This window comes from Delphinapterus leucas, chromosome 13 (genome assembly GCF_059928025.1).
Source record: "Delphinapterus leucas isolate spDelLeu-1000000601 "Yukka" chromosome 13, BTC_Dleu_Yukka2, whole genome shotgun sequence".
Classification (NCBI taxonomy): domain Eukaryota; kingdom Metazoa; phylum Chordata; class Mammalia; order Artiodactyla; family Monodontidae; genus Delphinapterus; species Delphinapterus leucas.
Window position 1 is genome coordinate 67,066,032 of NC_143141.1, and position 22,367 is coordinate 67,088,398.

Here is a 22,367-nt window from a genome sequence, read left to right on the forward strand (position 1 = left end):
GGCTTTGAACTATTTAGGTCTTACTGTTTCCATATCTGGTATTTCTTTTGGGGGTTACTTCTTGTCTTGACCTTTCCACTCTTCACTTAACTGATACATTACTGCTTATCCCCATTCTGATATCTTAATCGTTGGAGATCTAACTCATTTAGTTCTTCCTGTCTGATCCCAATAACTGTCACTTACGTTATCTTGCCCAGTGTTATCTTCTTCATGGTTGATTCTATCATTCCACTAGGCAGTCCTGCCCCTCTGCCTGGTATGAATATTTATAATTCATGGCTCTATGGTTATTTATCACTTCAGCCAACTATATGTAGCTTATTGTTTTCTATCTTCAGTTCAAAGTTGAGTTGTCAATAGCCATTGCTTCTTAAAAGTCCGTACAGTAAATATCTTCCTGTCTTGTTCTGTTTGTCTTCTTGCTCATGTCAATTTGCTGCACGGTGGGCAAAGTTCTCTGAGTTTGGTACCATATGGGAAAATAAACATTAGAGATGCCACAAGGTTCTCAGTGACTTTAAGGTAAGTTTGGTGGGATTTTAGAGCAATTGGCTTTGAATTTGTTTTAAATCAAATTATTCTTTTAAAATATATTTCAATAATATAAAAGAGACCTTTTCTGGCATTATGATCCAGCATTGCTATAGGGAGAATTACAGGATTTGTAACAGAATATACAAACATCTGTTCTTTCTCAGAACCTGCTCTGGAGATTCTTGAGAGTAACAGTGACTTCAATCAACATTATTATCAGAAATATACTCTCCAAGTTCTCTTAAATAAACCAGGCAGAATCAGAATACTCTACATATCATGAATGTAATTTCAAAACAGCAAGATCAGGAATAGCAGACCTTAAGATCTACCACTAACTATTATCTGGGGTAGAGGGAGATTACTGATTAGACATTCTTCACTACATGCCCACCCATTAACTAAAACCCTGTATTTATTTTTTTTAACCAACACTAATCCATAGCTGGAAGTTAAATATTGTAACTGAGGCAGTGAGACTGTAACTAGAGACTCTCAGCTCCTCTACCCTACTTCAGCATTAACTTAGCTTGCTGCTGATGGACCAAGTTGTTGATGCATATCAAGATTGAAGATTAGTTGTTCTATAGGATATACCCTTGTGCCTTATTCTCCAGGAATAGCTAACCAAAGATTTATGGCTCAGATAATATTCCAACCTCAAGCAAGACTTGACAGCTACTTGGAAACACGTGATTGAGACAACCATCCCTGAAAATAGAAAGATTACCTACTTCCCAGCACGCAGCTCCTTCCTCTTTTCCCTATATAATCTCTGAGCAAAACCTGGGGAGTTGGGACTTGGTTCTTAGGGACATGAGGCCACCTTCTCCCCAGGATTGCCAGTTTCCTCAATAAAGCTATCTTTCCTTTACCCAACATGTGTGGTAACAATGTTAATGTATTACACCTCACTGAGTATAAAGAATATCCACATGATATTTCGAAGTCTATTTAAAAAGTGTACACTCTGAACCTCTATTAAGCAACATTGTAGCCAAATATTAAGAAAGCAGTCTGTAGATTGGACATTTTCCTTCTGTTCAGATTCACGTTTTCAAAGGTTAACAGCTAACAGCTTAGTTAAATTTACCATCCCAAGAAAGTCCTTACTAAGTCTGATTAACTACTTGGAACTCAGAATACTTACTTACAAGAACACAAATCTCTGTAGAACAGAAATTGAATATCGAGAGTTTCTTTCCAAAATGAGACTTTCAGAAAAACTTATGACTAAAAATGGAGGATATATGTGGAAATCATTAAGCACTTTGAACTCAGTATTATGAAATTTTCAAGATTTGTTCTTGTAAACACCTAGCACAACCTATTTTTATATATGAATTTAAGAGTAAATAGTTAACTTATTTCTTATACTCTTAAAGTTAAGATTCATAATCATCAAGTTCAATTTCTCTCTTGGTTCAAAAATGTCTCCTACCTCTTCGAAAGAGGGGCACTTGACCTCTTCTTGGCCACCACTAGATCTTTCTACTTCGGGATATTTCTGATTTAAAATTCTTCCTCACATTGCTCCGAAACCCACCCTCTCTACTCCTGCCCATCGGAGTAATACAGCACTGGTGTTTCCTCTCTTCTATATGACAACAATTTAAGGGAAGTCTCCAATTGTTCATAAAGTCATTTCACATATCCTATAAATTATAGAGCCTTCCCATCTTCATCACATACTAGTTGATCAGTGTGCTTCTTTACATGTTCTGTCATATTTTAGTCTAAAGTAATTTTAGGATGAACAAAACCAACATCAGTTTTTCCTTTGAACTATTACCCAGGCAAGCCTTCATTACTTATCATTTGGTAAGTGTTTATATGAATGTGAACATTTATATCTGTTAAGTTTCATTGTCATCACCTACCTTACCCATGCTCCCTGCTGAGCTGACTCTGGATCAGGTGATCCCAAACTCTGATCACAACTGATTGGACTGAGTGTGGTTCCACACCTGCCTATTCAAGAGCAGTCATTTTATTGACTATCCAGGAACATATCTCTTTGGCGACCTATATCAGAAAGATGAGAAGAGCTGATTAGGTCATTCATCTCAAGAATTAAAACAAAAACAGTATATCTGAGTGTGATATGTATATCAGTAGTAGCATACAAAATTACTTTATGTGGCATATGCATGAATTAAACAAAGGATGTTGAACATGTTTGATTGTTTACAATGAGTAGAAAATAACACATCAAAACCACTATTTTATAGACAGTGAGTGTTTAGAGCAGGTTAAGAAAAATGATCAATTTGAAGTTGATTAAAAGAAAAAAATACTAATAAAAGAGCCCTAATGAAAACTAATGACCAGAACATATTTTGAGAACAATTCCTCTGATATCAGTTTTTATTACAAAATACATCTAGCCTTCCTAAGAATGTACACATTCAAGTTTTATAACCACGTATTCCATAGATCCTTTTAGTCACTGATAAATTCGGGAATGAGATTCATAGATAGAAAGAAAGGAAACTACCAATTATTGGTGCCTATTTTCTATCAAATAAAATCCCACTTCTTACAGATCAGCTAAGGCAAAACCTCCCCAATCTACCAGGACAGATTTCCTAATTCTGTGTCTGTGCTCCCACAGCTGTTTTCATTTCTGCTTTCTGGAGTTTTAGAATCATGTCTATTTTGTTAACTTTCCAGTATATGAGTATATGTACATAGTATCTGAGGTACAGTGCTATTATTTTTTAATCAAACAAAAGACTGTAGTTGAAACTCTTGTTACCACTACACCAAGTTATTTTTTCATACAAAGGTGACAGGTAAAAGTAAAGATAGAAATATCAAAAGACCTGGAAAGGTGGCCTTTCTATGATGAGGAAATAGGGAACAAAGTAAAGAGGTAAGGCTTAGGACAAGGCAGACATGGATTTGAGGTCCTGCTCTTCTACTTAGCAGCTAAATGAATTGAAGCAAATCATTTGTCATTCCTGAGACTGAACTTCCTTGTCTATAAAATGGGAACCTACATGTAAAGTGCCAGGGACAAAGTAAATCCATCCAATAACTACCATCAATAAGACTGCATGATTTTTAATTCAGAAAAAAACTGATGCAAGTGTTACCAAACTCAGGTTTGGCTGCTTGCTGCTCGAAAGCCAGTACTCAAGAGACAAGTGTTGGTTAAAAAAGGAAAGGTTGCTTTATTCAGGAGTTTGGCAACCTGGGGAAAAGGTGGACTCATGTTCAAAAACAAATTCTGAAGATTCTGATCAACCATAAAGTTTTTAAAGGGAGAGTCATTTGGGGGTTGAGTCAGAGTCTTCGTTTTCTTCCACTATGTGCAGACTTTCTTTTGATTGGTTGGTGGTGAGGTAACAGGGCAGTGTTCCAGGAACCTTGTGCTCAGCCTGAAGTTACCATCCTCCACCTGGGTGGAGGCCTTAGTTCCTACAGAAGAACTTAAAGGTGTCACTTATATTCCTTGAAGAGGAACCAGGACTCTGTCCCACATCTGCACTATTGTTTCTTGACTGCTACTCCTTTGTTTCTGCATTCCCTCCCTTCCCTGATAAGCAACTATTTGAATCTGCCCTTTGGGACTCTGGGAAGGTCAGGGAGGCTGAATGAAGTGAATGAAGCCTATTTTCTACAAACAAGAAACAGGGGACATGGAAGGAATTTGTACTTGGGAGGTCCCCACACGGTCCTGCTCCATTTCACAAGGTCTTGAGAATAAACCTTCATGTGACTCATAAAAACTTTTTACCAGCATTCCTTCTTAAGTAAACAATCAAACAGACAAAAACACTGTATCAGTAAAATTCACTTTATGCTAAAGCTTATGAATGATCCAAAAGTTATAAATAATTAAAGAGAACACACTTGAATTCTCTATTTTATAGTTTTCTTTTGGATTCTTATTAGTTTATTGATATTGGGGTTCTTACTTCTATTTTTACATAGAAAAAATATGTATCTTTTAAATCTTAAACTCTTTTTTAAAACAGTCGATACCCTGGTAAAAATTTATTCCAATTAAAATGAGATTCATTAATTAAAAATATTTTAATTCTAGGGCTTCCCTGGTGGCGCAGTGGTTGAGAGTCCGCCTGCTGATGCAGGGGACATGGGTTCGTGCCCCGGTCCGGGAAGATCCCACATGCCGTGGAGCGGCTGGGCCCGTGAGCCGTGGCCGCTGAGCCTGCGCGTCCGGAGCCTGTGCTCTGCAACAGGAGAGGCCGCAACAGTGAGAGGCCCACATACCGCAAAAAAAAAAAAAAATTTAATTCTAATTGATAGAGATTCATAGTTACAAAGTCTTTATATGAGACTAAAAGGTACAAGATACCTAAGGTAATCTTTTCAAGTATAGTATAAAATTGGACTAGTTTTACATCTCTCCAATTAAATCTGAATCTCCTCAGAGCATTTACTCGGCGATATCTGAGTAGAAGTTAGTTGGCTTTTTATTTAAAAATTTTTCACCAGTAGTATTTACATATATGCAATTTCAGAAATTTAAAGTCAATGAAATGATTTATACTCAAATGCATTTGGAGAGGGAAAATACACAGTCATGGAATTTTATTCTGTGTTTCTTACAGGCTGATGCACAAGAAAGATTTGATAAAAGAATGACAGAGAGTAAAATATGATATTTTAAAAAATATACAGTCAAAACTGGAATTTTTTAGTCTTCCTTCTAATTAGATATTGTCACTATGGTAGACAAGTTAAGTTTAGAGTGTGTCTTCTCCAGAGTAGAAGTGTGAAATGAATGTGCAATTTCAGAGGAGTGTAATATAATTAGAAAATCCTTGATGAATTGTTGACATCAGGAAAGACATTAAAAACTCAGTCATGGATCTTTTAAAAAATCAAATTCCATTAAATGGAAACCCTGAGAAGATCAGTGAACTCAGTCACAAAGGTAAAATAAGAAGATTGAAGTGGTCAGTACTTTGCAGCCCCATGTGCTCAGCTCTCTATGGTTTGTTTTTGAAACAGTGACCCTGGTGGCAGGAATTGAAAGCAAGTTACTCCATATGTTGTTCCCTACTATGTGTCATTTAACAAGTAATGGTAGCTCCACAACCAGAAACCATGCTTGAAGATGGATGAACTCAGGCAATGCAAGTAGCTTCCACTGTTACTGAATACAAAAAAAATCCAACCACTTTTCTCCATGGCACTTATCACATCTAACATACTATATACTTTACATATTTAATTTGTTAATAAAATATCTTTCCTCACCAAAGTTAAAGTTCCTTAATGACACAAGTACCTAGAAGAGAACCTAGGACAAAGTGCGCGCTCAATGTTTACTGAATAAATAAATAAAGGAGAGAATGAATGAATGAATGAAAGTAATGATTTATCTTTGAATCATACCTTTTAACACAGGAAAGGCAGAGTACTAATTTTAATTAAAGTTGCCAGGATTAATCAGACATGGACTCTTTCTTCAAAATGCTTATGATCTAGTAGAAGAAATTAATCATCTTTATAAGTAACTTTAACATATTATAGAGAATGCTGAGCACTTAAATGTCAATGGGGTCAATAAGACAGAAAAAATAGACTGCATTCGGCTCACAAAACGAGAGAAGCTTCATGGAAGAGATGACATTTGAAGTTGTTTTAAAATATAGAGAAGAGAGAGTTCCCAAAATAGCAGAGTACAAAGACCTTGAGCTCACCTCCTCCCATGGGCACACAAAAACTACAACTATTTGCAGAAAAACTATTGATGAAAAAAACTGGAACCTACTGAAACCAGGCAGGACCCTGTGGGGCTCCTGGGCATGGAAGACTTTCCATGCCCCCCATTTCTTGTTTGTAGGGAACAGACTCCAGCCTTCATGACCTTCCCTGAGTTCCAAATGGCAGATTCGAACTGTTGCTAATCAGGGAAGAGAGGGGATGCAGAGACAAGGGAGAAGCAGCCAAGATACAATAGTGCAACCTTGGGGAAGGGTCTGGTTCTGCTTCAAGGGATACACATAACAATATCTTTGAGCTCTTTACAGAACTAAAACCTCCAAAAAATGGAAGGTGTTAGCATTCTTCATTCCAGAGAAGACCACCTGAAGCCAGAGTAAAGGAATCAGAGAAGCTCATCAAGAGATTACCTGAGACCAGATTAAAGGAGGGCAGGCCCTGCACACACCCTAATCTTATCAGCAACTCCACCCTTGAACCATTGCTATAAAACTCCTTACTAAATTCTCCCAGGTTAGAACATATAGTTTTTGAGGGGAATGAGCCCACTGTGTCCCCCTTTGTCTGGCAAAGTGATAAAGCTCCTCTTTTCTACTTCACCTAAAACTCTGTTTCTGAGATTTGATTTGGCACTGGTGCACAGAGGGCGAGTTTTTCGGCATCATTACCAGAAAAGATCTTCTACAACTAAAGATATAAAGAAGGAACCACAACAAGATGGGTAGGAGGGGTGGAGTTGCAGTATATTCAAGACCCATACCCCTGGGTGGGTGACCCCTGGGTGACAGAATAATTACAACTGTCAAGGTTCTCCCCAGTTTGGGGGTCCTGTGCTGGAAGATGAGCCCCAGAACACCTGGCTTTGAAGACCAGCAGGGCTTACTTTAAGGAGATCCAGAGGGCTATGGGAAGTAGAGACTCCACTCTTAAAGAGCACAAACAAAATCTCACACTCCCTGGGACCCACAGCAGAAGCAGCAATTTGAAAGGAGTCTGGGTCAGACCTACCTCCTGATCTTGGAGAGTCTCTTGGAGAGGCAGGAGGAAACTGGAACTCACCCTGGGGACGTCAATACCGGCAACAGCCATTTTTGGGAGCTCATTCTACAACATGGACACTGGTGATGGCAAACACCATTTTGGAATCCTCCCTCTAGCTTTTAGTCTCTGGACCCAGCCCTGCACTTACCCACCAGCCTATAGGCACCAATGCTGGGAATCCTCAGGCCAAGCAATTAACTGGGCTGGGACACAGCCTTACCCACCAGCAGACAGGCTGCCTTAAAGACCCACTGAGCCCACAGTAGCCCTTGGACATGGCTCAGTCCACCAGAGGGCACAGATCACAGCCTCACACACCAGTGTGCAAGCACTAGACACAAGAACCCCAGGGGCCTGCAGTCAGAGACACTGGGAACCAGCTGCACCCACCATTGGGCAGGCACCAGACCCAGCCTCCTCTAGACACCTGCCCTACACACCAGCTAGCCTCCTCTAGCCTCAGGACCAGCTTCACACACTAGTAGGTGGACACCAACTCCAGGACAACTGCAGCCCCACAGCCTGCTGTGATGACCCATGTCATCCATCCACAGGCCAGAACCAGCCCTGGGACTCGCTGGGCAAGAGCACCACCCACCAGCAGGACAATACAAGCTTCAGAACACCCTGGACCCTGCAGCCAGCTATGTCAGAAACCAGCCCCACCCACCAACAGTATAATACCAGCTCTGCGTCTCCTGGGCCCTGTAGCCAGAGCTCAGGACACAGCTCTGCCCACCAGTGTGCTGGCATTAGCTCCAGTAAATGGCTTCACTCACTTGTGGGCTAGCATAAGACCTGATATCTCCTGGAACCTGACTCCACTCACCAGTGAGCCAGGACTAGCCCCAAGGCCCCCTGGGGTTCAGCAGCCAGCTGCCTCATGACCTGACCCCATGAATCAGTGGCTGGCAGCCTCCAAACAAGGCAGGGCCTGGCAACCGAGCAGGCCAGGGGCCAGCCACACACACCAGACCACTCACAGTAGTCAGCCTGCCACAACAGAAGGACCCACACAGTACACAGAGGGGGCACCCCTAGAGCATATAGCTCCTGTGGCCAGGAGGGAGTGTGATGCTGAGATGTATACACATCTCCTACAAAAGGCCACTTCTTCAAGGTTGGAAAACATAACCAACCTACCAAATAAATACACAGAAATAAAAACAGCAAATTAGACAAAATGAGGTGACAGAGGATCATGCTCAAAACAAAGAAACAAGATAAAACTCCAGAAGAAGAACCAAATGAGGCAGAGATAGGCATTCTACCCAAGAAAGTGTTCAAGGTGATAATCATAAAGATGATCAAAGAACTCAGGAGAAGAATGTGTGTCAGACCAAGAAGTTAGAAGTTTTTAACAAAAGTTTGGAAAGTATAAAAAACAACCAAACACAGATTAAGAATACAATAATGGAAATAAAAAAATACACTGGAAGGAATCAACAGTAGACTAAGTGATACAAAGGAACAGATCAGCTAAGGGCAAGATAGTGGTAGGGGATTAAGAGGTACAAACAACTATGTATGTAGTAAATAAGCTATAAGGATATATTGTACAGCACAGGGAATATAACCAGCATTTTATAATAACTATAAATGGAGTAAGTATAAGCTATAAAAATTTTGAATCACTATGTTGTACACCTGAAACTAACACACTATTGTAAGACAACTATACCTCAATTAAAAAAAAAAACAAAAGAGAGAGAGAGAGGATTTAGATATGTTCATATGAATGGGCGGGGAGAGTAGTCAAGAAGAAGACAGTGTAAACAAAGGCTCAAATCTGTGTGGCCTCTAAGCACAAGTAACATTAAACTCTTCTGTTTGGCTACAATATAAGCCAAATAAAAGAGAACACAGAGAAAGAAGATTGGAAAGAAGAGTCAAATTATGAACATTCCCATCAAAGATGAAGCATTTTAATATGATTTATTGCTATTTGAATGTAGTTGCTGTGATCCTTGCTTAAACCTTGGACTTTGTCCCCCATGCTTTGTCCTAATAACCTTTGAAGTTTCACTTTCTTCTGGGAAAGTCTTTGGCAATCAGTAAAAAGTAGAATGTTTCCTTGGGGTCTTTGGGGCAGTTAGGGATTCTTCCTCTTCCCACCTCTTCTCTATTTTCTTAGATCACTTATCTGCCTGATGAATCAAGGTGCCAAACTGTGTCCTTCACAGCTAGAGGCTTAAAATCTTACCTGCTATTGGGGCATTTTGAGACAGGTGAAAAGTAGTTATATCAGGGAAATAGTTTCAGTAGGGATCTGTTAACCAGGAGAAATTAGATCCAAACTAAGAAATTTATGACTAACTCTGTCTACTTTGAATCATTCTTTTGAAAATTTTAATCTGAATTTTTTTTAGTCTCCTTTACTTTTCTCTTAAAGCTAAACTTTTTATCTGTATATTGAAAATATATTATTTATGTTTCAATTACTTATTAAAAATAATTTATTTACTTCAAATGTTTCTACTTTTAAAATAATGTTTATATTTTTGCTCCTGACCTTTTTTATTTCTTAATTAGAGCTATATTTGGATCCAACTTGAAATGTTTTCGCTCTCCCTCATGGGTCCTCATTTCTTGTTTTTTTGTATCTCATTTGATTATTTTTAAATCTTGTTAGCACTAAGCCTTTTTTCTTGCTTTGAATCCTTCCATAAACGCTTAATGTATTTAAATATCTTACTATGGAACTTTACATTTTAGTTTCTCCCTCTCCCCACTTATTTTTACATGCATAACTTTACACCTTTCAACCCTATATGTTTTCCACTTCTATGATAATCTTTTTTCGCTATTCTCTTCTTCTCCTTTTACCTTCTAACAATCTACTGAAAAAAGTTTTTTGAGAATTCCCTGGAGATCCAGTGGTTAGGACTTCACACTTTCACTGTTGAGGGCCTGGATTCAATCCCTGGTCAGGGAACTAAGATCCCACAAGCCATGCAGGGCGGCCAGAAAAAAAAAAAAAAATTCATACAGGTCAACAAGAAGTTCATATGTGGAATCTATAAAGTAATGCAAATGAACTTATTTACAAAACAGAAACAGAGTCACAGACATAAAATACAAACTTATGGTTACCAAAGGGGAAAGGGGTGGGGAAGGATAAATTAGGAGTATGGGATTAACAGATATACACCACTGCATATAAAATAGATAAAAAACAAGGATTTACTGTATAGTATAGGGAACTATATTCAATATCTTGTAATAACATATAATAGAAAAGAATCTAAAAAAGAATATATATATACAAATGAATCATTTTGCTGTACACCTGAAACTAACACAATATTGTAAATACTATAGTGCAATAAAAAAAGTTTAAATGTAAGATCGAAACATGAATAAAAGCCAAACTATGCATAAATATGGTAAGAAGCTTTCTCAGTTTTCCAGCACCACATCCCCACCTCTATCCTTCACCCTTCTGCCCATCTTGTAACAACACATTTAGCTGAGAGGGACAGTGTTCCAAAAAATCAACCTGGAAAAACATCAGGGCACTCATGAGTTAATTCTCCCAAATGTTATAAGCAACAACCCCACCTGCCACACACACACACACACACACACACACACACACACTCATACAGCACCATTAATTTTCTTGGGTTACATTACATGATTACACCATCCTACCCTATCCTTACATGAGAAAACCATGTCCCTGATACATACTCTCTGATACAGATAGGCACTGCATACTTAGAAAATCATGGACAAATAATGCCATAAACTGGGAGAGAATGTAATGAGAATGGTCACATCAGAGAAAAGACCTTTGATTGCTTTGCTCAGATGATGAATCCAAGAGTGTTGCAGCTCCTAATAGATATCCAAGGAAGGAGGAAAAGGAGGGATTTCTCATCCAGATATCTTGCACTAATTTTAAACTAGCCTGGTTTTAGTATATTCTCTCTGTTCTTACCATTAGGATCAAGGAAAATCCCCTGTAAAATAAAATAAGTAGATTAAATTTGATCAGATATGTCCCTTTTTATGAGATTCCTTTATCATCTCTGGTGCTACTGTATAATTCAGACCAGCCCAGAGGTTAAAACATGAGCAGAGATGACCAACTCAGTGAGCCTATTAAGACTTAACTTCTAAGGCCATTTTTTAGTACCTGAGACAGTACAGCAAGTTATTCTGGGGAGGATTCATTCCTTAAAGGTGATATATAATAAATTTAGATGGATGTCATTTTGATGTTTTTGATTTTATGTCATTTTGACTTACTGGATCTCCTATTTAGTCTCTTTTCCCTGGTTGGTAGACTTTAGAGGAGTTTCTCTAGATTATTACACTTTTGCCTCAACTTCAAAATGTGATATCTCCCTTTCAATTTTCTGGCTGAGAATTTGATCAACTTGCCACCATCACTCACTATTCTATTCTTATTCCACTTTGGGTTTCTTTACCAGTAAGTCTCACTCTGGCAGCGGAGAAGAAACTGGCCCCCAAAGAATTTACATAACACAGAAAACCTGGATAGAAATGTCCTAACTTAGTTCAGAAATGCCACTATGTAGGGACAAGCCCTTGTTACAACTGGAAAGCCATTTAGTGGGACCTAAATGGCAGCTCTAGAGGTCTGGTAGACCTAAAAGGTTTTGACCCACAATGGCAAAGACTTCTCTCCTGGAATATAGCACAATGCATACTTAAAAGTAAGGCTACTTATATTCTGAGATACTGGAGGAGATTTATTACTTTTTTTTTAACCATTGCCAAGTCTCGAAGGAAACTCATTTTGAATAGCTTTAGGACAATTGAGAGGGATTTCACATAGCTCCCTAGGCCTCAAAACTTAAGACCAAATGACTGGAAGTAGTATCAGGAATTTACATACACCAGACCATAAGTTTTATAAAAGATAAAATAAGGCATCTTTTTCCCAAAATGTCTATGATATGAGTTCAAAGATTAATTTAAAAGGTAGCTTTTAGGAAAGAGAAATAGAGGAAGCAAGGAAGGAAGGAAGGAAAGAAGGAAGGAAGGGAGGGAGGAAGGAAAGGGAAAGGAAGGAAGGAAAGGAAGGGCAGACTAAAACTTTTCTGAGTGTATTTTAATATAGAAGGTTTTTAATTTCTTCTTTACATTTTTTCCTCACTTTAATTTTCTCCATTATGGTTTCCATAAGAAGCATATGAAATTATCAGGTACTAATATGGTACTCAATACATACTTTTACTTTGCTTTTATTTTGTTATTTTTAAATCTGTTTTATCCCCCCATTTTAATTCCACTTATTTTCACACTTCTTTGCCCTAATTTCCTTCTAATCCCCATTCCCCTCTTTCAGAAAGTACACATTTTCATCCTTGCTTGTGACAGAAATAAGATGAGCACCTCTCACTAAATGATGTTATAAAAAAAACCAAATGGGGCTTCCCTGGTGGCGCAGTGGTTGAGAGTCCGCCTGCTGATGCAGGGGACATGGGTTTGGGCCCCGGTCCGGGAAGATTCCACATGCCGCGGAGCGGCTGGGCCCGTGAGCCATGGCCGCTGAGCCTGTGGTCCGGAGCCTGTGCTCCGCAATGGGAGAGGCCACAACAGTGAGAGGCCTGTGTACCGCAAAAAAAAAAAAAAAAAAAAAAAAAAAAAAATGGTTTGTAACATCCATTTCATATGTAATGCACCCTGAAATTCTCTCCTTAGCACATGGAGAAGGGGAAGTGGTTTGACCTCACTGTCACTGACGAATGGGATACCAGTGTCGGGCTTTACCAAGATTTACCAACTTCTGATTATTTTTTCTGCCCTGAATACGCCCCAGTGTGTCTCACAGGCACTGCTGCCCTGCTGTGAAGGCTCATTCAGTTCCATTCCCCAGGTCTCTCTGAAGATCACTCTGAAGCCCAATATGGGCTTGTGCCAGGCAGGAGATTATTTCATGAAAATCAGCCAAGATTTCTTTCATTTCCTTTCATCACTTGACTCCCTGTTAAGCCTCTAGTGGGGAATTTTTGACGTTACCATCCGGTAGCTATAGTTCAAGGAGGACAGTTGCATTCTGTAATTGGAGGCTTCATCTCAGCTTTAGATTGGAAATTTAGCACAAAGAGTGTCTGAAAGTCAGAAGAAGAAAACTGGGAAACGAGGAACCTCTGTCATTTACATACTCTCTCTCAATATATGACAGTGTCTGGAGATGTCATCTACAGGCACTCTTAATTAAAAAATTAGATGGTAGATATACAGAAGTATGAAGGCTTTCCTCCAAGCTTGTTTACATTATTCAACCTTTTCATATGTCCACCAAAGAAAAACATTTTTTAAAAATTAAACAAAAGAGGAGGGCAGCAGAAGCCCAGAGATTGGAGAGTTCTGTTTTGCTTAATTTAATATCATATTAAAACTATATAAACAGTTTCATATAAAGTTTGAAACCTGATGGGACAATGATGATTTCATCTCACTATATTAAAGTCAGTATATATAAATTTAGAACACATTAATTTTCAATTTGTGATAATTTGTATATTGCTACGATTATTTTCCTTTCATTGTTGAAAACAAATTGGACTCCAAGGAAAATATATCATATAAGAAAAATGTATAACCAATTTATAAAACAAACCACTTTCAATAATTTTTTAGATATACTTTCAAACAAGTATGTTAATTCCAAATCCTTTAAGATATATTGATTAAAGTGGAACCCCTAACCAGCAAACTTTTTCCTAGTATGGTTTACATCAATTGTACTAGGGAATTAACAGAGTATTTCTAATAAAATACCCTCCAATTCAATTGAATAAAATTCACTGATTTATACTATTTTTTCCATCCAATTAGGCTTCTCAGGTTTACTTGAAATTCACGGGGCTTTGTAACACTGTTACTTGATGTCTTCCAAAAATTTTGGAAAATTACTATTTCTGCAAATATTTCTTCTGCCTTTTGGCTACTTTTCTCTATTCTTCAATTCCAAGTAAATATTTAAACCTTCTTACTGTATACTCCAGGTCTCTTTATTTTTCACTTTTTATATTTTGCGTCTTCCACTTCCTTCTGGATGGATTTTTTTGACCTATTTTCTGATTCATGAATTCTTTCTTTATCTGTATCTAACCTGTCCTTAAATGCATCTCCTGAGTAATTAACTTTGGTTACTCTATTTTTCAGTTTTAGAGTTTCTAGTCAGTTGTTTTTTTTTTTTTGCGGTACGCGGGCCTCTCACTGTTGTGGCCTCTCCCGTTGCAGAGCACAGGCTCCGGATGTGCAGGCTCAGCGGCCATGGCTCACAGGCCTAGCCGCTCCACGGCATGTGGAATCTTCCCGGACCGGGGGATGAACCCGTGTCCCCTGTATCGGCAGGCGGACTCTCAACCACTGCGCCACCAGGAAAGCCCTCTAGTCAGTTCTTTTCTTTAAAATCATAATATGTTAGTTTCCATATCCTTGATAATATTTTTAAGTTCAACTTTAATTTCTATGGGTATAGTGAACATAATATTTTTCCCCAATCTTAGCATAATATTTCCACTCTGACATACCTATGGGCTGTTTGTAGTGGTTCCCTTTCATGTTGACTTCTCTCCCTGTGCCTCCTATCTTTGTTGCCAGACATAGCATTCGAAAACTTCAGCTGAAATAATTTGAGGCTCAAGATGATATTATTATTTTCCAGGGAGAATTTTCATTTACTTTACAGGTGCCTGGAAGTCCTAGTTTTACAGGTTCACCTTCATCCAATTTTTCTGTGGCACCTAAGTGACTTGACATGGGCTGCAATCTGTTCTAAGACTGTTTTACTTCTGACTCAATCTTCTTCCTAGATTTGGTTCTCAAATTTAAGACAGGGAAGTTCATCCAGGGACCTTGCCTTTGGCAAACCCTTGACTCCAACTTTTATCCCTGAAGTCCTGAAACTCTGTCAAAGACCTTCTCAGCAGCTCCTCTGGATTAGCAAATGCTCCTGGACCAAAGATGTGCCAAACTCCAGGCTCATCTCTCTGAATTCTTTCTTCTCTTACATGTTACTCTAGTTATTCCTCAGTATCTTGTTAATTAATTGATGTTTAGAAAGTTTTTTAAAATCCATCTATATTTTTAAATTATAATCAGCAAGAGGGTTGGTTTATATTACTCAGTGTGACATCACCATGAACTGAAGTGCTTTTCTAATTACTCTTAACCAGGGAGTTTTTAAAACACACCAAATGACTGTACTGATATACATATGTACCCATGTTGTTGTTTTCATTGGAAATGAAGGCAACATAGATCTAATTGGAAATTTTTCCATCAATCCCAAATCTGTCCCATCTATCCTCACAGGTAAATGACAAAACAGCTCTGTGAAAAGATCTCCCTATATTCCAAGAAAGAGGATTTATAGAATATTCTATCTTCAAGAGAGAGAAGGAATAAAAATAAAGTAAAATTACCAGTTTGTACATTAGAAACCACAGGGAGAATTTTAAGAAGGAAACCTTGTGAAAATTGAGAACCAGAGCAATGTCCTAACAAGGCCTATATATCAAGACCTATATAACAAGACCTATATATCAAAATATATTGAAGAGTTTGTGGATATGAAAAAATTGCTATGATCAAGACCAGATGATTCTCATGATTATTAGCAATATAAATTTATGTCTTTAGTATATGTGTATATACAGGATAAAGTGAGAGATGGGTGAGTGGAATAATAAGGAATTGACACATGGTGGTCTAGCCCCCAATTTGGCACAACTAGGAAAGGCAACCAATTGTTCAGGGCAAGCAAAGAGAAAACAGGAGAGAGATTAATCTCCAAGCTACTGACTTCACCCGAAGAACTGAAATGCTTAAATTCTAAATATTAGGAAAATGGACAGAGTTTCCTCCATAAGGAAGGGACAAATATGAAAGTAAGTGCCAGTATAAGTCCTAGGAAAATTAGATCAGGGAGATCTGAGAGCACCTACAAAGTTTAGAAAATAAATAAATCCACCTATTTTTCAAATAACAGCTCTGTGCAGGTCACTGTATTCAGCAGTGAAATGCTGGTTACAGATATTTTTAAAAAGCCAGTCATTGATAAAATATTTACTGATAGTCTACTATGTACCTAGAAGTTGACATATAATAGTAAACCAAATAGGTTAACATCCCTCCCTCCTAGAACTTACCTTCTTGCAGGGGGACATAGGGAAAGTGAAATTATTGTTAACAAATGGATATATTGCGAGCATGTTTGAAGCAAAGTAAAGTAAGAGGGAGCTGGAAGTAGACCTGTCTTGTGGAAGAAGTGACGTTTAGACATTGGAGCAAGGGCCCCCAAGAGGAAGGTAGTTAGTCAGGCAAGTATCTGGGAGTCTTCTGAGCAGAGGCAACTGTCCCCTAGCTCAAAGGTTCTAATATGGGAACCTGCCTGACATGTCGGAAAAATGGGACAGGAATGAGTGTGGCTGGAATGAAGTATACAAAGAGGAAGGTGGCAGGACTTAAGATGATAAAGGTTATAGACACCTAAACATATAAAGCCTTGTAGTCTCTGAACCTGAATGAAATGGAGCACCACTGTGAGATTTTAAGCAGAAGAGTGACATCATCTCATATTTTAACATGATTACTCTAACTGGTAGATGAAGATAGATTGGTAGGCGCAAAAGTAGAAGCAGGGACACCTGTTAGGAATCCAGGTGAGAGATGGCAGTAAAATGGAAGTAGCTGGGGTAGTTACTGGAAGTGTAATTCTATAATCCACATTTATTTTCTGTCTCTAGGTAGGAACACAGGTATCCCCAGCCAGACATATTGCTCCCTACCTAAACATAAGTATCCATTGAAGCTCCCCAAATTAAGGTAGTTTGATATAATCTATGTCATGTCCAGATTCTGAAATTGAGATTTTTAACAAAAAAAAATTGCTTGACAATAATGACCACCACACATTATGAATAAATTTTCATTTACTGAATAGTTAAATTTCTTGGCAATTACAGACCTGCATTATAAATACAAGTTTTAGTTTTGATCAATAGCTTTTCATACAGATTAGGTGGTAGATGCCTTGGAACTGGGGGTGCAGAGAATAGTGCTTAAAATGTGACGAACTAACCCACTGTGCTCCTTTTCACTCATTTACTGTCACTTTTTGTCTTCCCATGTGTTGCATGATCCTTATAAACTCCATCTGCTGCCATGTGTACTCCAATTTTATTTCCATTCATGTTATTCTCTTTGACAATACTATGAAAGTTTTATCCTTATGTAGTTCAATACATTATTCCTCAAAAATTAGGCTCCCTGTGATTTTCTGGGCCTATCGTAAAGAGAGAAGAGCGAGGCTGAGGAGAGAGGCAGAATCTCTTTTGTCACGTGCTGTGTTATCTTGTGTGGTTTTCGTAAGCTCCCAGTCTTTTCATCCATGACACGAGGGTTAACAATACTACCTCATAAGGCTTTTGTGAAAATTATACAATCTGGGACATTATTTTAAGTATTAAATAGTGTGATGAATAGAAATAGTTAATCAAAGTACTTGGAACATATAAGTCCTCAACTGGTAATCATTGTTGATATTTTATTATTATTATTAATATCTCTGTTTTCCTCATCCCACTGAAAGGGAAGCTTATCAAGGATAGAGATTTTTGTCTGTTTTATTCTCTGATACAATCCTGGTGCCTAGAATAATGACTGGCAAGTAGCAGGTACTCAATAAGTAGTTATTGAATAAATGAAGACTTAATGGATGAAACATTTTTGTTTATTTCAGTTGCATTTACACAATGTATGTTACAAATTTTACCATCACTTTGCCATAACTGAGCATTACAACATTTTTTTCTAATACATAAAAGCTATAAATTCATAACTTATTATTTAACTTTTCGATTACTAGTAAGACTAAACATTTATTTTTTAAAAAGCTTTCTTCTAAATGTCCATCGACAGACGAATGGATAAAGAGATGTATACATATATACAATGGAATATTAGCCATAGAAAGGAATGAAATTCGGTCATTTGTAGAGACATGAATGGACCTAGAGACTGTCATACAGAGTGAAGTAAGTCAGAAAGAGAAAAACAAATATCGTATATTAATGTATACATGTGGAATCTAGAAAAATGGTACAGATGAACTGGTCTGCAAGGCAGAAACAGAGACACAGGTTTAGAGAACAAATGTATGGACACCAAGGGGGGAAAGCAGGGGGATGTGGGGTGTGGGGGTGGGATGAACTGGGAGATTGGGATTGACATGTATACACTAATATGTATGAAATAGATAACTAATAAGAACCTGCTGTATAGCACAGGGAATTTCACTTCGTTGTACAGTAGAAACTAACACAACATTGTAAAACAACTATACCCCAAATAAAAAATTAAAAAAAAGAATTTTTGAGGGGTTAACATAAGTATAAAGGTGAGGTCATGAATAATTTGAAATATGATTACATTCCAAATGGGAGAAAAATATTCACATAAAATAAAATAATTATAAAACATTTCTCATCTTCTCTTCAGATAAGTGAAATTCTTTGGCACTCTTTCTTCTCAATTTCAGGTGATGATCTAGTCTCATATCTTATGGAGAATATGGATGAAATCCATGTTTTTTCTGTCACGTCTCCTACCCTCCTGTATTTACACCCACACTTCCTACCTTGTTATCTGCTGTTAAAGTGGGTGAAGCGTCTCTAGTCTTATCAAAGGTCAACACATTCATTTGTGGTTTAGAGTCCCATTTCTTCTCCTCAACAAGGTCTTCTCCCCTAAAATTATCCCTATTGGTTTCTTTCTCTCCATTAGATCATTATCACCAACACATTAAAATATGCACGGGGTAATATGTTAAATATAATTAATGAAACTTCAGAATTTGCCTTTCTTAGTGCATGACTTTCCTCCTAGTTGGTCTTAGGAATCCTTCACCCTGAAGGATAAAATGAAGAGTTAAACTCCTTTACCTCCCATTTTTGTACACTGAGAGAGAACATAGAGAATTAAAATTTAAGTAAAGAACATCAAGGCAGAAAGAGATGGGGTGTGTACTAAAGCTTGCCTCTTTTTGCCTCCAGAGATGGGGAGGACATCACATGTTATTGTCTGAATAATCCTCTCCCTGGTTTTGGTTGCAGTGTAGAATTCAGTTGCATTGGATTAATGAAAGTATCACCAATGACATTGGGTGCTCTACATTTATGACTCAGGAAAAAGAGTAAATCTCTGACTGACTGGATCTGTGAACCAAACCAAAGCATAATTTTATGGATTTGGGGGTACAGTGTGGTCAGGCAGAGGATGGCCTTGATGTTTAAATATCTGGATGTGCCCTCATCATGTGGGTGCATGGATGCTATGCTGATTCCCTGGGACTTGCCTTGTCTGATGAAATGACTTTGGAGCACTGACTGGTCCCTAGCACTGGACCAGAAGGTAGGACACAAGAAATGGCAAGGACTCAGGATGACAGTGGATGCTGAGAGAGCCAGGGAGAATCCTTGAGCTTTGACTAAGACAGAGAACCCATGAGAGTGAGCAGATCATCAAGTAGAGCAGCCATGGACTTCAACAATAAATACCTGGAATAAAAAACATCAACTAGGAGAGAATATGGTACCACACAGGATCTGAGTCTTTCCCTTCACCACAGGGATGCAACACCCTCCTCTCAAATAAAAGAGAGAGAAGCTATATTAGAGAGAAGCTGGGGGAGGCAACTTGATCACTTCTTCCTTAGGAATAGTTTATTTTATTTTTTTATACAGAAGGTTCTTATTTGTTATTTATTGTATACATATTAGTGTATACATGTCAATCCCAATCTCCCAATTCATCCAACCACCAGCCCCAACCCCCTGCTTTCCCCTCTTGGTGTCCATACATTTGTTTTCTACACCTGTGTCTCTATTTCTGCCATGCACACTGGTTCATCTGAACAATTTTTCTAGATTCCACAAATATGCATTAATATACAATATTTGTTTTTCTCTGTCTGACCTACTTCACTCTGTATGACAGTCTGTAGGTCCATCCATGTGTCTACAAATGACCCAATTTCATTCCTTTTTATGGCAGAGTAATATTCCATTGTATATATGTACCATATCTTCAATATCCATTCGTCTGTCGATGGGCATTTAGGTTGCTTCCATGACCTGGCTATTGTAAATAGTGCTGCAATGAATATTGGAGTGCATGTGTCTTTTTGAATTATGGTTTTCTCTGGGTATATGCCCAGTAATGGGATTGCTGGGTCATATGGTAATTCTATTTTTAGTTTTTTAAGGAACCTCCATACTGTTCTCCATAGTGGCTGTATCAATTTACATTCCCACCAACAGTGCAAGAGGGTTCCCTTTTCTCCACACCCTCTCCAGAATTTGTTGTTTGCAGATTTTCTGATGATGCCCATTCTAACCAGTGTGAAGTGATACCTCATTGTAGTTATCATTTTCGTTTCTCTAATAATTAGTGATGTTGGGCATCTTTTCATGTGCCTCTTGGCCATCTGTATATCTTCTTTGGAGAAATGTCTATTTAGGTCTTCTGCCCATTTTTGGATTGGGTTGTTTGTTATTTTGATATTGAGCTGCATGAGCTGTTTATATATTTTGAAGATTAATCCTTTGTCCATTGATTGGTTTGCAGATATTTTCTCCCATTTTGAGTGTTGTCTTTTCGTCTTCTTTACAGTTTCCTTGGCTGTGCAAAAGCTTTTAAGTTTCATTACGTCCTATTTGTTTATTTTTGTTTTTATTTCCATTACTTTAGGAGGTGGGTCAAAAAAGATCTTGCTGTGATTTATGTTGAAGAGTGTTCTTCTTGTGTTTTCCTCTAAGAGTTTTATAGTGTCCGGTCTTACATTTAGGTCTTTAATTTATTTTGAGTATATCTTTGTGTATGGTGTTAGGGAGTGTTCTAACTTCATTCTTTTACATGTAGCTGTCCAGTTTTCCCAGAACCACTTATTGAAGAGGCTGTCTTTGCTCCATTGTATACTCTTGCCTCCTTTATCAAAGATAAGGTGACCATATGTGCATGGGTTTAACTCTGGGTTTTCTATCCTGTTCCATTGATCTATATTTCTGTTTTTGTTCCAGTACCATATTGTGCTGATTACTGTAGCTTTGTAGTATAGTCTGAAGTCAGGGAGTCTGATTCCTCCAGCTCCCTTTTTTCCATCAAGACTGCTTTGGCTATTCGGGGTCTTTTGTGTCTCCATACAAATTTTAAGATTTTTTTGTTCTAGTTCTGTAAAAAATGCCACTGGTAATTTGATAGGGATTACATTGAACCTGTAGATTGCTTTGGGTAGTATAGTCATTTTCACAATATTGATTCTTTCAGTCCAAGAACATGGTATATTTCTACATCTGTTTGTGTCATCTTTGATGTCTTCCAACAGTGTGTTATTGTATTTGGAGTACAGGTCCTTTACCTCCTTAGGTAGGTTTATTCCTAGGTATTTTTTTTTTTTTTGGTGCAATGGTGAATGGCATTGTTCCTTAATTTCTTTTTCTGATCATTCATTGTTAGTGTATAGGAATGCAAGAGATTTCTGTGCATTAATTTTGTACCCTGCAACTTTACCAAATTCACTGATGAGCTCTAGTAGTTTTCTGGTGGCATCTTTAGGATTATCTATGTATAGTATCATGTCCTCTGCAAACACTGGCATTTTAATTCTTCTTTTCCAATTTGTTTTCATTTTATTTCTTTTTTTTTCTGATTGCCATGGAGAGGACTTCCAAAACTATGTTGAATAATAGTGGTGAGAGTGGATATCATTGTCTTGTTCCTGATCTTAGAGGAAATGCTTTCACTTTTTCACCATTGAGATGATGTGTGCTGTGGGTCTGCCATATATGGCCTTTATTATGTTGAGGTAGGTTCCCTCTATGCCCACTTTCTGGAGAGTTTTTATCATAAATTGGTGTTGAATTTTGTCAAGTTTTTTCTGCCTCTATTGAGACAATCATACGGATTTTATTCTTCAATTTGTTAATATGGTATATCACATTTTTTGATTTGCATATATTGAAGAATCCTTGCATCCCTGAGATAAATCCCCATTGATCATGGTGTATGATCCTTTTAATGTGTTGTTGGATTCTGTTAGCTAG

At 37.9% G+C, this 22,367-nt stretch overlaps 1 long non-coding RNA gene across 1 annotated transcript in view; it reads right to left on the reverse strand.

Moving 5' to 3' along the window:
- LOC111174892 (uncharacterized) overlaps positions 1-22,367 on the reverse strand; it is a 203,934-nt gene that overhangs the window by 175,830 nt on the left and 5,737 nt on the right. The window contains exon 2 of the long non-coding RNA XR_002644584.3: positions 2,418-2,562. This is a non-coding gene — a long non-coding RNA (uncharacterized LOC111174892). The remainder of the gene's footprint in view (positions 1-2,417; positions 2,563-22,367) is intronic.